The sequence below is a fragment of the Triturus cristatus genome, chromosome 6 (assembly GCF_964204655.1).
Source record: "Triturus cristatus chromosome 6, aTriCri1.1, whole genome shotgun sequence".
In the NCBI taxonomy this organism is placed as follows: domain Eukaryota; kingdom Metazoa; phylum Chordata; class Amphibia; order Caudata; family Salamandridae; genus Triturus; species Triturus cristatus.
Window position 1 is genome coordinate 1,653,597,930 of NC_140589.1, and position 16,688 is coordinate 1,653,614,617.

Consider the following 16,688-nt stretch of genomic DNA (forward strand, 5'->3'; position numbering starts at 1 on the left):
TCTCCTCGTTTTCTGAAGCTCAGCGAGGGGTTGCAATATTTCTAAATAAGAATATTTATGCTGAGATTGTACACACAGATGAGAATGGCTCAGGGCATTGGTGCTGGGTCACTTGTAAAGTTAAAATAGACTGAGACCTATCACGTTTGTTAGCTTTTATGCTCCAGTAGATGATAGTTCTTCAGCTTATGAAGATTTGTTTCAATCTTTATTGATGGTGGTAGGAGACATTATTATTGGAGGAGATTTTAATCTGCTCATGAACTTAAAATTGGATTCAACCACTCAATCAAGGAAGCAATTTAAACCTAAATCATTGAAAGTCATTCTTAATTATAAAAAAACTTTAGACCTTTGTGACCCATGGCGCACACGTTACCCGTTAAGAAAAGAATACACATGCTGGTCAGGGAGATTTAAGTCTTCATCTCGGATCGATTTCTTTCTTGTTTCCAGACAGCTTAATATGCTGCATCAGAGGCCCATTCATAATGGGTTCTCAGACCATGCAATGTTAGTCATTAGGTTCGCTTTAGTACAAAACCTAAAGACTCCCAAGCGTTGGGTATTCAACAAAACATACTTGAATGACGAAACATGGGTAACATCTTTGAAATCAGAGATTAGTGATTTTGTATCCCGTAATGTTGAAACGGCCCCGATCAATATCATTTGGGATGCCATGAAGGCCTTCGTTCGCGGAATAATTATAGGTAAAGATGCAGCAGTATTTAAAGCAGCCAAATGTAAAAAAGATGCTTTGGAACAAAGAATACAAGTTTTAAATTAATTAAGGCAGTTGAACCCCTCCAGCACGATTTCACATCAATTAGATGAAGCCAAAAGGGCATTTAGCGCATATTACTATGCCCAATGTGAGGAGATTTTTTATAGACAATCTCAAAAAATATACGAAGAGAGTAATTTTACTGGGAAGTTTTTAGCCTGGCAGGTGAGAGAACAAGCTGCGGCTAATTTGATTAGAGGATTAAAATGCCCAGTGACCCAAATAGACACAGCAGATTCGGTCGGGATAGGAAAGATAATGCTTTCTCATTATAATAATATCTACAGTCAGCAACATAATATTGATCAGGAAAAGTTATCAGATTTCTTAGAAAATTGTGCATTGCCTTATCTCTCCCAAACTGATCAATCAACATTGCTGTGCCCATTTTCTTTGGAAGAAATAGAATTGGTAGTTAAAGATCTCCCAAATGGTAAGGCTTGTGGCCCAGACGGATTGTCTGCTGAATTTTTTAAAAAAAATTCTGTGCTTTCTCTAACATTTTCTTGCAATTATTGAATTTGATGCTGGAAGGAGGCCCGATCCCGGACTCTTTCCGGGAAGGAACTGTGGTGAGTTTTTTGAAGAAGGGGAAAGAAGCTAAAGATCCGAACTCGTACCGACCTATTACCTTACTAAATATAGATTATAAAATCGTTACAAAATTAATATCAATGCGTATGAATCGAATATCAACAAAGTGGATCCATTCGGATCAGAACGGTTTTATTCCAGAAAGGCAACTGTTCACGAACACGCATTACTTAATTGAAGCTTTAGATTGTTTTGAGACACGAGGGATCCCAGCATTGATTTTGCTATTGGACGCAGAAAAAGCTTTTGATTTGGTGGTATGGGAGACACTTTTTATTATTTTGGAGCACTTTGGTATTCCCGATAATATCGTAAATTTAATTTGAAATCTTTATACTACGGCCAAAGCAAATATTATCATAAATACGGTAATGGTCGGTACAGTTTTAGTTAAGCGCGGCACGAGACAGGGCTGCCCTTTATCCCCAGTTTTGTTAGCGTTTTTTATTGAGCCCCTTGCCGCCGCAAAAAGGAACTGTACTAGTATTCTTTCCTCAGTTCCTTCAATGGCGAAGATCAAACTCTATGCAGATGATATTATGTTACTAATTAAACCCGAATTACATTCGCAAGTTAGGATTTTTCAGATTTTCGAGGATTTTGAAGCCTTAGGGGGTTATCGGATCAATAAAAAGAAAACAGAGATTCTGAAGTGTGAGAACAGAGATCTAGAAATACATCCCGATTTAAGGTGTTGTATCAACACTAAACCGAAAAGATACCTCGGGGTCTTTTTCTCGCATACAGTCAAGGATCTATATACGCTCAACTTCGATACCCTTCTTCTAAAGATCCGTTCAATGTTTACACGCTGGAATTCTTTGCCACTATCGATTCTGGGTCGGGTCGCCCTGATAAAAATGTCCGTTCTTACTTTATTTAATTTTTTGTTTTCCACTATTCCTTGTTTTCTACCAGGAACTTATTTTTCCAGGGTAGAATCTTTGATTTCTGCCTTCGTCTGGGCAAAAAAGCCACCTTGTATAGCAATTAACACTCCTTACGCGGGTTTAGATCAAGGAGGACTCTCTCTGCCAAATATTAGAGATTACTACAACGCATATTTTATACAGTATTTGTCGAGGTCTAGGAATCAAACCCAAGGTCAGACCTTATTTATAAATTTCTTTTTTGACTTAATTTGTTTAGAAAATGAGATACCACCCCCCCCCCCGCAGATTTTCAAATCTCCCAAATGAGTTCGTTATAAGATTCTGTTATGGTTTCTTAAAAAACGTACTGCTATGTTTAAAAGATATTCACTCCCATAGATTAATGCAACAACCCTGCTGTCCAGTATTTTTCCGCTGATAGGCATTAAAAGTGGATCTGAGATAGTAGGTAACTGGGCCAGAGCAGGATTTATTAAAGTAGTCGATTTTTTAAAAAATGGAGTATGGATAACTCCAATAGAGATGGCATGCCTTATTCAGAGGAACTTTTTGTTGGTTTGGTCTTACAATACTATCTTTAAATTTTTGGGACAACTTGATATTGAACAGCTTAATCAACCAACTCAATTAGTTAAAGACCTCTTCATGAATGAATGTGTAAGGAGACCTGGGGAGGGGAAGCGTTGCTTAGCGTATAGTAGGGAAACGGATTTATGTCAAAAAGCAATTAAAAAATGGCAGGAACAGGAAAATCATGTATTATCTATGAATACTTGGAGGACCATTAATCATTTTAATTTTAATACACTTCGAGGAGCCAATTGGCGTAGAATGTTATTATATCGTACTCCTGCGGCTATTTCCAAAATGTATTCAAATTATTCATCGCACTGTTTTAGATGTATACAGTACACTTCTGCCAATTGGTCTCATGTAATGGTCCATTGTACTAAAATTAGGGTATTTTGGGATGATATTTTTGGGTTTTTTCAGACTTATTATAAAATTACGGTACCTTTTAATGAAAAATTGATGCTTTATGGTTTTGATACGGATCTTAAAATCCCTATCCAGTTTGTTAAATTACTGTATATAGCAATGGCAGTGGCAAGATCTTTGTTATTGCAGAACTGGCGGTCAGAACAGATCCCATCTAAATTAGAGTGGATACAGAAAATGAGGAGAGTTAGGAAAAGTGAACAAATCTATGCCATGCGGGTGGGAGGGGTAAGAAAATTTGATAAAATTTGGGGACCCTATTTTGATTTTGATTGATTTCTATTTGGTTGACGATGTTAAACTTCATTATTTGGCTGTATTTTAGGTTGAACCTGTTTTCGTCGAATTTGATCCTATGTATTGTTGATCAGCAATCCTTTAATGTCACTAAAGTAGTTCAATAAAAATAAAAATTAAAAAAAACTTTCCCATAGGTCCCTTTTTGATGTATACATGCATGTTCTCTCTGGGTTATACCATAACCTGCTTTGAACATTGAAGAAGGAATAAAAAGCCTGCAAAGACAGCTCTTGCTCTAAGCAGAGAGCTTTAGAGGAAATATGATCCTTAAATAAAACATAACTCAGCAATCTTATATGCTGTTCAATTTAACAGTAGATAAATTGGTAAAGCGAAAAAGAGAATGAAATCAAAATATTATATTTACAATACATTTTTGCGACTCTTCTTGTTTTTCGCACAAGCGCAATTCAAAAGTGAAATTTTATGCAATAAATACATTACTCAGCGGTACAAGTTGCAAGATGTATTTTTCTCATGAAAGAACATGATTTACATACTCCCCTTTGATTACATTTGAACTCTTTGGACAGGTTGGGAAATGATCTATTCCTTTTTTTGAGGTTGTAACCTTTGGACACCTTTTCTTGAAGGATTTTCAGCATTTCTTTTATAGCTCTATTTAGTCTATATACAAACGTGGTCATTGTAGAAAATATATTTCAGCTTTGTACACTGCAAAGAGTTTACAATGTTTTTAACAATGTATTTATTTAGATGCTCTGTTGAGAGTATTTCGATTGAAATATAAATTCTATAAAATATTATTTTCTTTGGTCTATAATCGTGTTTCATCACATTATTTTATGCATTCTCTGTTTCTTTTCTTCGAAGATTTTACCCAAATAATGCTGTTGTGGGAGAGACCAAAACTGTCAAACCGGTTGGAGTCAGATATTGTTCCAGGGCAGATCTCAGAGCTAGATAATGACTGTAAACTAGAAACCAGATAAGGGTAAAGCATCGATGGAAGAACTAGGACTATGCAATGATTGTAACCCTAATGTAAGGAACTACCTTTTTGGCTGTCAAAAATTCTGCACTCAAAGGACAAATCAGTAGAGTAAATGGTCTCGACATTGTGTTATAGGAAAAAAGTATGTCCAGGTGAAATTTGCAGACTTTCTTGTATTTCATATTATACTTGTTCCACGAAATTGTGCCATATTAAGGGGCATATCAGCAACAACCGGCGATAATTATCGCTCAGCGCACTTAGCGTGAGGATAATTATCGCCGGGTAACGTGGATTTTTTTTGCTGAGATAGCGTGCTATTAGCAACGCTTATCTCCTCAGCGATAAAAATCCTCACGCTAACTGCCTAACGTGAGATTATCGCTGGAAACCCAGCGATAATCTCACGTAGTGTGGCGTTAGCTTGCTGATAGGGACTCACAAACTTAGCCATGATATCCACCTTCCATAGGATATCATGGCTAAGTCAGTCCTGAAGCAGGCGTAAGGAAAGTAGCAATAACAGGGGTTATCGCTACTTTTCCTGACGCTATGCTTCATAGCGTGGGGCTTGATGATAGGAGAAATGTCGCTTAGCGACATTCCTCCTGTCACGTTAGGTCAGGAACGCCCACTTTGCATCTCATTAGAGATGCAAAATTGGACATTAGGAATCCCCTCGCTAAAGCAAGGTTTCACGCGTTAGCGTGGCCTTGCTAATTAGGCGATAAAATTATCGCCGCTTTTCGGCCGAAAACGGACGCAAAAGCGGGGATAATTTTTTATTGCCAGCTTGTAAATATGCCCCTAAGTAATTATGCTACTGTTTTTGTCAAAAAGTTAGCGCTGGAACAACGGGAACAGCAGCACTACAGCACTTCTCCCTGTGATGGCATCATACCTTAGTGAGTTGCAATTTGTGACTCACCGCATTAATATTCATGAGGTAGGGAGGAGTGTGACATACTTCAATGCACAATTTTAAGAACCCACCTATTTGTACATAAGCGAATTCTTAAAACTCTTTACTGGTCGTAGAAATACTGGGTGTAATTTGTGACCAGTATATTGAGACCAGATATTCATACATCTGGCCCCAGATACAATGTTAATTTCACCTTTGATAATCCAGTACCTTTTTTTCATTCTTGGACGGCCTTTGCTATGTCCTATTGACTCTCTTAAAGTACTTCGCTGCAATTTAGATTTAGAATCATGCTTTATAAATATCTAAAACATATATACTGCTTTATTCAGTGCAGCACAGAAACATATGCACTTTAGTGCTATTCAGGCTAAAATGTAAAGCATTATTTCATCCGGCAATAAATAGATTTAGAAATTTTTTGAAATATTCATGTGTTTCATAAAGGAAAACGCACAGACTAGTCATCAAAATGTTAAAAGATCGACTTACCAGATGAAAAGTAAAGTGGCAAATAGGATGCCAACTGCATTCTGCAAAGAAAAAAAGATCATAAAAGCAGAGTGTACCTCCTTTATGAAATATACATAATATTGTTTTTCTGCGCAATTTAAATGTATTGAATAATCACAACATGAACCTCTCATTACTTACGTTTTCAAATATTAAATAGAACTTGCACGTGATTAAATCTGCAATGCCAGAAGAAAGATATCAAAGATTTAGCACAAAAAATATTAAATACACATTTCATATAGGAGCCACCTTAATACACGAATCCATTTTGTGCATCCAGTAGACCAACATCTTCTCAACCTAGCAACTGAAAATGTGTCAAGCTTATATGAGGTTGATCTTTCATATTCCTAAAACGAATACCATTATCTTTTTTAAATTATGAACTCCAGTATAATGCGCCACCATGATCCATCTGAGGAATGCAGATGTCAAGTTTTTTCCAAAATCCCACGACCTTAAGTCATCAAAGTATGATTGTTGGTAGATATTTCTTATCCCAGTCAATATTCATGCATACACCGAAAAAAATGTTTCTCAAAAACTACTAAGTCAAATGAGATCTCCTTTAATTAAATGAGGCTTATTTATACATGTACAATATGTTTAGCCACAGTTTTTTGAACAGTGTACTGCTGGTCTACACATACCCATATCAAAATATATATCATTTTGAAATTATCCATTATACTCATCAATAGAAACATTTAAATATAACAGCACAGTGGACTATTACCAATAAATATCTGGACTTAAATGAGGTAAATCTCATCCAAAAAAACGCTTCATCTTGGGTACCCAGCACAAGTTTATAAAGCAGAATATAAGTAAAATCTAACATTACTTCTTGGAGTCAATTTCTCTGGCTTTATGGGGCATATCAACAACAAGCGGCGATAATTATTGCTAAGCGCACTTAGCGCTAGGATAATTATCGCTGGCTAGCGTTGATTTTTATCGCTGAGATAGCGTGCTATTAGCAACGCTTATCTCAATAGCGATAAAAATCCTCACGCTAAGTGGCTAACGTGAGATTATCGCTGGAAACCCAGCGATAATCTCACGTTAGCTTGTTGATAGGGACAGATATCCTCCTTCCATAGGATATAATGGCTAAGTCAGAAAAATACCAGATGTAAAAAAGCAGCGTTAACCGCGGTTAGCGCTGCTTTTTTTGTCTCTAACAGGGTTAGCGATATTCTTGATAATAGGAGAAATGTCGCTTAGCGACATTTCTCCTATTATTTTACTATGGAACGCCCCCTTTGCATCTCATTAGAGATGCAAGGGGAAGCGTAGAGTAAATGGGTGCTAACATGCAAATTTGCATGTTAGCACCCTGTTGTTGATAGGGTGCTAGTTTTATCTCTGCTTTTTGGGCTTTTAGAGCCAAAAAAGCAGAGATAAAGCCCTTGTTGATATGCCCCTATATTTGTCTGGGTATGCTCACAGAATGTCTATGGTTTTGATGGGTAACCATTGCACTACTTAGTTGGAGATTGCAGAATGGTTGACAAATGTGTACAGGAAGAGTCTAATTCGGTAGCTATGGTCATGATTGATTAGAATATACCTGGGTTCAAATGGAGGTGGCATGGTGGGTGACACAACAGTGGACCAGAGCAACTGCCAGAGGCTGAGATCAATTCAAGCATTCTCTCCATCAATTTTTTTGTATACTCCAGTGCAATGCCCTAAGTGGGACAGGTATGCCCAGACGTGGGCCCTAGGCACACTGTGCCACGCAAACCAAGCTACACCTGAGTGAAGAGCCCTAATAAGGGTGACACAGGTCTTGGTAGAATAAACCTCCCACCGTTAACAACCCAGCCTCAGCCCACTCCCAAAGATTATGTTGACCCAGAAGGTCAGAGAATCTCGGAAGAAGCCAGAAGGGGATCTCTAGAGCCTTCCATTCCTGATGTCCCATACATTTTTCTACTGCAATCAGCACTCTCTTTTCACCTGTGTAGCTTGTGGGCATTCCATCATTAAGGGCACTGTGCCAAAGACTTCTTCATAAAGTGAAATAGGATCTAGTGCCTTCACAAGCTCCATTACATTCTATCCCAGCGTAGGTCCATCCGTCGCAGAGGACACTGAAGCTGAGCCACCAAATAGTAGGCATTGTAACTTGGGGCACCGAGGCATCTCCTATCTAGAGGGCTCTGGAGCTTACAGATTACCACTCTTTTCCTGACCCTACCCCAGATAAACTGAAGGAGGAGAATATCAAGCGCCTCAAAAAAATCCCTTGGCAACAGTAGTGGCAGGGCAGGAAAATAATTGAGAACCCTGTGAGCAACAACATTTTGGCTATCGCCACTCGACCCATTGGGGACAAAGGAAGATCAATGCAAGTGAGCCCCCTTGCCGCTGACAAGACCTGGCACCATAGTGCAAGGGTGATAGCATAGCAGGCACCCTTCCTTCCTGCACAAAAATAATACAATTAGTTCTTTCTATGTATGTTGCAAAATGCATCACGAATAGGAAGAAGAAATAAAGATGAAAACGAAAGATTGTTCTCCTTGTTACGCCATCCTCTGAAAGGCTTACCAATTTGATGAAATCCCAGATTTACAAGTCTTTGTAAACTTGGTATTGCATCAGATCCAAAGATGGATGCACCGGAACGCCCATGCTCCATCCATGAAATGCATCCCAGCTCCAAATGTAAAATAATGTAACACAAGCTGCTATGCTTTGTTACATTTCTTTACAGGGCCACGCAAGGCGGTGCCAATCGCCCTTTGCGTGGTTTTGTAAATCTTACTGAAGCCTGTGCGTTGTTTTTGCGTCGCATGGCGTGATGCAAGGACAACTCAAAGGTTTAATAAATCTGGGCCTGAGTGTCACCATCTAGAGTTAGAGGCATCCCTCCAGCGATCGTCCTATCATGCCCTGTCTTCATCATTTTGGATTTGACCATCACAAAAGTGTGGCACACAGAAGCAGCAGCATTTTGCCAGGTCTGCACTGCCACGGACCACTCAAGCTACATGTGTATCATCCTTCTAGTTAAATATGGGAGGGGCGAGCACAAGGAGCAGATAATAGGTTTTCTAAAAAAACATTTTAAAGTAATGTAACTTACTGCATTCTGTAGGTAAGCGGCTTTCTTCCTCAAGGGTAAGGGCTTTTGAAGTATGTTTTCCCCCCTCTGACAGGTTTTGGTTTAATTTGAAGTTAAACTTTATATGCTAATTGAGTTTTATTTAAAACTGTTTTAAGTGCAAATTTGTTGATTAGGTAATTTAATTCATTTTGACAGGGTATGTATAATTTAAGTTTGAAGGATTTCTTATTCTGAATCTCAGTTTATAGTTCAGCACTTTCCTGTTGTAAAACAATGGTATAAAGTATGTAATTGCAACAAGAAAATGTATCTGCTGATGACCTGCAGTATGTTTTTAAGCATTCTACTCTGTGTACTTTGTTTCGGTTTCAAATATTTTGTCAATATTTAGAAATACTTGATTTGTGTTTTCAATATTTTGGTCTTGTCTATTGCATTTCATGGTATTTTTGTTGTCAATATTTTGTCACACATTATTATTGTTTGCATAATTTGTAGGCCGAAATTTGTGCTGCCGATATCCATCACCGTTGTAATGGAGTAACCCATCCGCAATGGTCTAAATCAGGCCCTTAGTTCCCTGTCGTCGAAATGTATATATAAAAAAAAACCAATATAAGAGGGCAGGGTAGGGATATCCTGCATTCCCTGGGGCCAAAATAAAAAAAAAATGTTTTTTGCTGCAATCCTGGGGTACTCCCACAGCATTCATTTTCTAAAGTAAAATGACCCCCAGGGTGGGCAAGGGTCCATGGGTCAATTAAAATATATATTGGGGAAGGGGGTGTGTATAGGGGTCCCCATCCCTGAGCTGATTACAGCCACATGCACCCCTTCCCCTGGGGCCTGACATCATTATGAAAGTAGAGGGTGGTGTATGGCACCCTTTTCACAGCTGATTACTGCCCCGGAGACACCATCCACTGGGGCCCGGCATAAAATCAAAAATAGAGAGGGCATTCGTTCCCCTGTCCCAGAGCTGATTATGGCCCCAGGGACCTCACCCCCAGGGCCCAGCAGATACATGAAAGGGAAAGGGTGCATGCAGCCCCCATCTCAGAGTCAGTTACAGTTCTGGGGTCCCATCCGCTGGAGCCCTGCATAATATTAAATGGGAAGGGCGGCACATAGCCCCACAAGCTCGACAAATATTTACCGCCCTGGCCTGCATAGAACTTTAAAAGGCAGGGACTGTGTTATCCTACCACCTTAGCACCCATGAACCCGAAACCGACTAGCTATAGTGCCTCACTTGCCGTCCTACTCATTCACAGAGGAACAAGTGTTTAGACAACCCCGAACACAACACTCCAGACTCTCTCAGGAATATTAGCATGCACAGATTAAAATTCTACATCTCAGGTGTAGTCCCAATCTCCTCTCTGAAAAATCTTCCCAAGCAACAGCTGCATTCGCATGTTTTGTCTAGGTTCTAGAGCCTAGCCAGAACAGAATAACACAGTGCATTGTTGTTTAATCTTGTCTACTGTGTTCAGACTAAATCCCTGGAAATAACAGAATGCAAAAACAACGGCAGGTTCTGTGTGAAAGTACAATGTGACATTAAGCAAAATACCCATGTATAGTAACGTGTGCAAAGCAGAGTGCAGCCTGCAATGTGCTCAGGCTAACATAGGGAAAATCATTCTGGGCCTGCACGGAACACATGACAAAGGCAGGCTTCAAGCAGGGGGGCTGTCCTCTGGTAGAAGGAGGGCTGTCACCTGAGGTATAACGCAGGTCCAAAGCAGGTGGCCAGTGGAATACAAGGCAGCCCTTCTGAGTGTCTTCTGCAGGTTCAGGAGTGAACTGAAGAGTTGGTCCAAGGGTCCAGTATGTATACCTACTGCCTGCCTTTGAAGTGGGAGAAACATTTAGATTATACCCCTCTGGTTCTGGAAACGTCCTACCGCCCAGACCCAAAGTGGTCTAGACTGACACAAGGCTGGTGTCTTCTTTCCTTTGTGAGTGTGCAGCATCCCTTTGAAATGTAAGTGAGGCAGAGAGCAGTTGTGCCTCAGCCACTCTGGTAGGATGACCCATCCTGTCAACTCCAAGTCCCTCTTTGTCTCATTGTCTGAGAGGAATACACGCCAACCACCAACTATTGACACTCCTGTGACCCAGGACACAGTCTGCAGGCTCTAAATGGTTAGGACAAGAAAATGACAACTTTCTAAAAGTGGCATTTTATACAATTGTGACTTAAAATCTGACTTTAACACTAAAGAAGATTTACATTTCCTCTAAAGAAGGTTTTAAATTGACATACATTTGAGACCTAACATAACATTTCTGCATGTTCCCAATCAAACGTTAGCGCTTATCAAATGTAATAAAGCAACCCAATGTTATCCTATGGGAGAGGTAGAATTTGGGAGTTTTCACTACCTGGACATACAAAACTTAAAAGTACATGTCAAACTTTTTTAATGCACTGTACGTTGCCCTATGGACTGTTTCGGGCCTACCATAAGGGTGACATATGTATTAAAAAAGCTTGGTCTAGGTCCGGCAAAAGTTTTATTTGCCAAATCTAATTGGCAGTTTAAAACTGCACACAGGCTGCAATGGCAGGCCAGAGACATATTTCAAAGGGCTTCTTAAGTAGGTGGCACAACAAGAGCCGCAGGTCCACTAGTAGCATTTAATTTACAGGCCCTGGTTACAGATAGTGCCTCTTCACTAGGGGCTTATACGTAAATTAAATGTGCCAATCAGGTGCAGGCCAATTTTACCATGTTTTAAGGCGTGAGCACAAGCACTTTAGCATTGTTAGCAGTGGTAAAATAGAGTCCTAAAGCCAACAAAAATGAATTTCAACAAACAGGAGGGAACAAGGGAAAAGGTTTGGTGAAAGACCACACCAAGGGTTGTCATGTCTAACAATATCCATATTTATTTTCCTCACAATGCACACATGTGCCTATCTGACCACCATCTGACATTAAATATTTATTTAGCAAATACTAATTTCCTAAACATGGTAGTGTTTAATTAAAAAAATGTTATTACCAGTATTGTGTCATTATTTGTAAGAGGCCTTCACAATTCTTTCATCTTTAGTCATAGTGACATTTACACCAGGCTGCAAAGTGGAGATTTTGAGTATGGATATTTATTGGGTGATTTTTGTTTAAGAAATGTTACCTATTTCTTACAATTATTCGAGCATTGTTTGTTATTATAGTATTTGATGTTGTAAGGCTCTATGCTCCTGGATAATGACTCCCTATCTGCCCCCTTCTACAGAAGTGAGCGTTGTTTCAATGTTGCCCACATAAGAACAAGCGGTGTAATTGAACATACCTTTGGACTTCTAAACATTTTATTCAGATGTCTCAATAAGAGTGGGTGTGACCTACAATATTCACCAGAACCTTGTTGCACAATTATAGCAACATGTGTAATTCTGCACAAGGTAGCAACAAGAAAATTATTCAAACTAAGTATGTCAGAGTCAGAGTCTGATCCAGAGGATGAACAACTGCCAGCACCTCAACCACATGATGAGTCAAGAGCAACAGAAGGCAGAGAAAGACATGCCAACATAATAAGTCATTATTTTGTTGAGGTAATTATTAAAGTTAAATATTATTTTTTTTAAAAGAAAAATGCTTTGCAGTTTAATTTCAGAGATGGTGATGTAGATAAGGTAAGTAATAATTCACATTTCTTAATGTTTCAAATGTAAAACAAAAGGTATTCATTTATGTGGTTCAAAACTGTTTAAGGCTTATGTTTGCCACAAGCTGATGTGATAGCTCTTACATTCCCCCCATCTCCACTGCAACTCCTGCTTCTATGTTATGTTTTGTGACTGAAGCTTATAGAGCAAGCGTTCACCAAATGGTTTCATAGCGCTAGGGTGGAGACAAGAGGGTGGGTTATAGATGGACAGAGCATTAGTTGTATGCTTGTCTAAATAATCAGGTTTTTAATGTTTCCTGAATTTTGAGTAGCATGAAGCTGCTCTTATCTCAAAGGGGTAGGAGTTCCAGAGGTTGGGGCTGATGACCAAGATTCTAGCACCACCCAGTCTCTCCTTCCTGAATATGGGTGCTGATATGTGGTGTAGGCCTGTGCGCCGTTCACACTGATTTTTAGGGCTGGGTGTTTGTCCTGCACTGTAAAATCATCATTAACGGCATCATGCCCAGCGCAGGAGGGCACTGCTTCTTTCTACTGCTCGAGTAGAGGTTCTACTCGAGCAGCAGCTCCCTCAAAGTGAACAGAAGATTTCTCAAAGCAGTAGGTAGCAACCATCCTCAACCGCCCGCATTGATAAATCTCTCTGGAAGCGGTCTATCGTTGGATTTTCCTTTTTTGCCAACATACTGTTGGCGAGCACGTGAAAGGAAAAAACTCCCTCTGCAAACTCTGCGCACAGAGTGGAGTTTACCACCCAGGCCTAGTATAATGTATATGGGTAATGCACGATGAACATTTAGGGGTATACTTCTGGATACAGGTGGAAATGAAGGCAGCGCTTTTGTTGTTGAATATTTTGAAGATAATGCAACCTGCTTTGTAGATTATTCTTTGTTCTACCATCAGTGAGTGAAGGTCTTTCATCAAGGGCGTGATGTGACACCTTTTAGTTTATTTGTAAATTATTTAGGCTGCCTGGTTCTGAACGATTTGAAGCCTTTTAGTGAGCCGTTTTTGTAGGTGAACATCTAGGAAGTTGGCATAATCAATCCTGGAGAGAACAAGGCCAATGAAAGCTTGGATGAGGGCCTCTAGGGTGTGGAATTTAGTGAGTTTTTGGAGCATTATGAAGGATGAGGAAATCACTGAACTGCTTTGAGGTTTCAGAGTTAATTCAGCATTGATGGTCACCCCGAGAATCTTTACTGCTTTTTTAGGGGTGAGGGAGGACTTCTAACTTGGCTGGCCAGAATGATTCAGTCCAGTATTAGAGCTTACGTTTAGTTATAACAATTTCAGCTTTTTCTGAGTTTAATTTCAGGTGGTTGCTGTTCCCCCAGTCACAGATGAGCAGCATTGTGGATTGAAAGTGCTCTTTAGATTTGGGAGAAGTGTAAATTCTGAAAAGTTGTTGCATGTCATCAGCATGGTTGTAAATCGTTCAGTTCCTCTTTTTGAGAGTATGAACTAGAGGGGGAATGTATAGGTTGAAGAGATACGAATGAGCCCTGAGGAACTCCGCAATCTAAAGGGCCTCTGGATGAGGTATATGGTGTTAGGTGTAGGGACTAGCAGTGGTCCTTTAGAAAGGAGGTGATCCAGTTGAGCTCTGGGCCCCTCAGCCCTGTGGTTTCATCCCTGTCTGCCAGGAGAATATGGTCTACTGTGACAAAAGCTGCTGACAGGTCGAGGAACACCAGTAACTGGCAAAAGCCTCTGTCACATTCCATATGCATGTCAATCATCACAAAGAGAATGACTGCTTCTGTGAAATGGGCAGGATGAAAACTAGCTTCAGATGGGTCCAGAATTTTGAACTCTATAAAATCGCAGAGGTTTCGTGGCACATGCATTTAAGTACCTTAGCCAAGAAAGGTAAGATAGATATGGGGCGATAGTTTTTCAAGTTGAGTAGGTCTTCCCCTTGATTTTTCTGCAGTGGTAGCACTATAGCTTCCATGAATAAGTAGGGTACTTTCCTCTGTTTAAGGGTCAGGTTGAGAAGGGTCAGGACTGGATCCGGGATAACGGTAAGAGCAGTTTTTAAGATCTTAGGGCGGCAGTGATCATTTGGTGAGCCTAATTTTACTTTAATCTGCAGGTCCATGAATCAATCCTTGCTGCTTTCAGGGAATGAAGAAAGGGCAGCAGGTTTCATATCATCCTGATTGCTCTTGTTAGAGAAGGAGCTAGTGGGGATGTTCACCTTCAATGTTCTTGATTTTGTTGATGAAATAATTATTGAGTCCATCACAAAGGGTCTGGGAGGGGGTAATGGGTAGTGTGATTCTATCAGGATAAGGTAAGTTAGTTCAGAAGTGATTCCAAAGATCTCCTTCGATTTATAAGTGGTTACTAGGATTTTATTTTTAAAGAAGGAAGATTTGGCTTGTGGAATGTGCATTTTGTATTCTTTGAGGTGTTTTACAAAGGATGTCTTGCCTCTGTAGAGTAGTTCCTACACCATTTACATTTGTGGCATTGTAATTGCAGTTTTGCTAATCTTAGGTCATCTGTGAACATTTTGGAAGCAGCATGGCATCTAGTCTGTTTTAATTTATGTAGGAGTGCATGGGCAGCACTGGCTATTGTTATCCAGTCAGATATCGCCTTAACATAAAGGTCATTGTCTGGGTCAGGTAGAATAAATGCCTGAGAGTTGCTGAAGGAACTCAGGTTGACTCATACCAGGTCCTAGATGAAGACTGATACTATCTGTTGCAGAAATTCTGCTGACACTGGACCGAACCTCTCTTTTGGTGGCTCCTACTAGTGCATCATTTGCAATTTGTGATGTTTGCAATGATTCAACAGCATTAATTATTGAATGAAGTCTCAAGCTATAGGTCTGCTGTAGCACTCCATTTCAACTTGTAAGCTCACTGTGCAGCATGACAATGTGAATGTGGCATGTGCAATGTGAATTATTGACCTACTTAAGCCATCAATACATGCTGGGCCATATTCACAAGGAGCTGTCTCTGAATTAACGGCACTTTATCGCAGCCAAAGTCATGATAAATTTACCTCCTCATTCACAAGCTGGTGCTGACAGCCCACAGCACCAGTTTACCTGCGATAGCAGCCGCCAAAAACATCGCCACAGAGGATCCCCGTAACTATCGCTAATGAGATGCAGAGTGGGTGTTCCCATGCCAAAAGCCGCGACCACACCACTCCTCAGCATTCTCAACGACCAGACAGATCGGCGATAAAAACACAAAACAGGCGCTAAGGCGCGTTAGCACCAGGAAATCTACACCTGCTCTGACCTGGTGTTAAGTCAGACGGCACCCAGCACCACAAAAGGGAGCCCAGATCAAGGCCACATCGGAAGTGCAACAGATGTCAAGGAGTCACTCATAATGCGGCCCGGACACCCAAGAGGTCCACAACACCCACCGACACCACCCCAGGACCCCAACCCACACCCGGAACACCCCCCCGGACAACCACAGAGGCAGCACAGACAAAGACAGCGGACTCCCAGGAAAAGTACCAGCTTCACAGACCCAACATCTGAGACAATGTCACCGTCCACCACAGACTGAAAGGGACAACCATCCTACGCATCCTGATCATCATCGCCTAACAGTCCTACGGCACCAACACAGCGGACAACCAACATCCCACCCCATACCAAGCTGCTTGCTTGGCTGCACCTGTTGGCCCCTGGTACCCCCCAACCAACACCCGTCCAAGTCAGAGGAGTCTCACAGCCAGCCACATCCAAGTCCACCACACCTGTCCTGGAAATCACCATCACCCTGGTACCCCAGTCCCTATACATCCAACACAATGCGCAGGATCTGCTGGAGACCAAGCAAGGACCATATGCCATAGCAGGATGCACGCAGGTGTTGGGGGCAATCCACAGCACACATGTCCTACCTGTGCCCCCTGGTGACACAGCACACAATAACCGCAACAGGAAGCACACATTTACCATCAATGTGCAGGCAACAACAGAACACCGTGGAACATCCAAC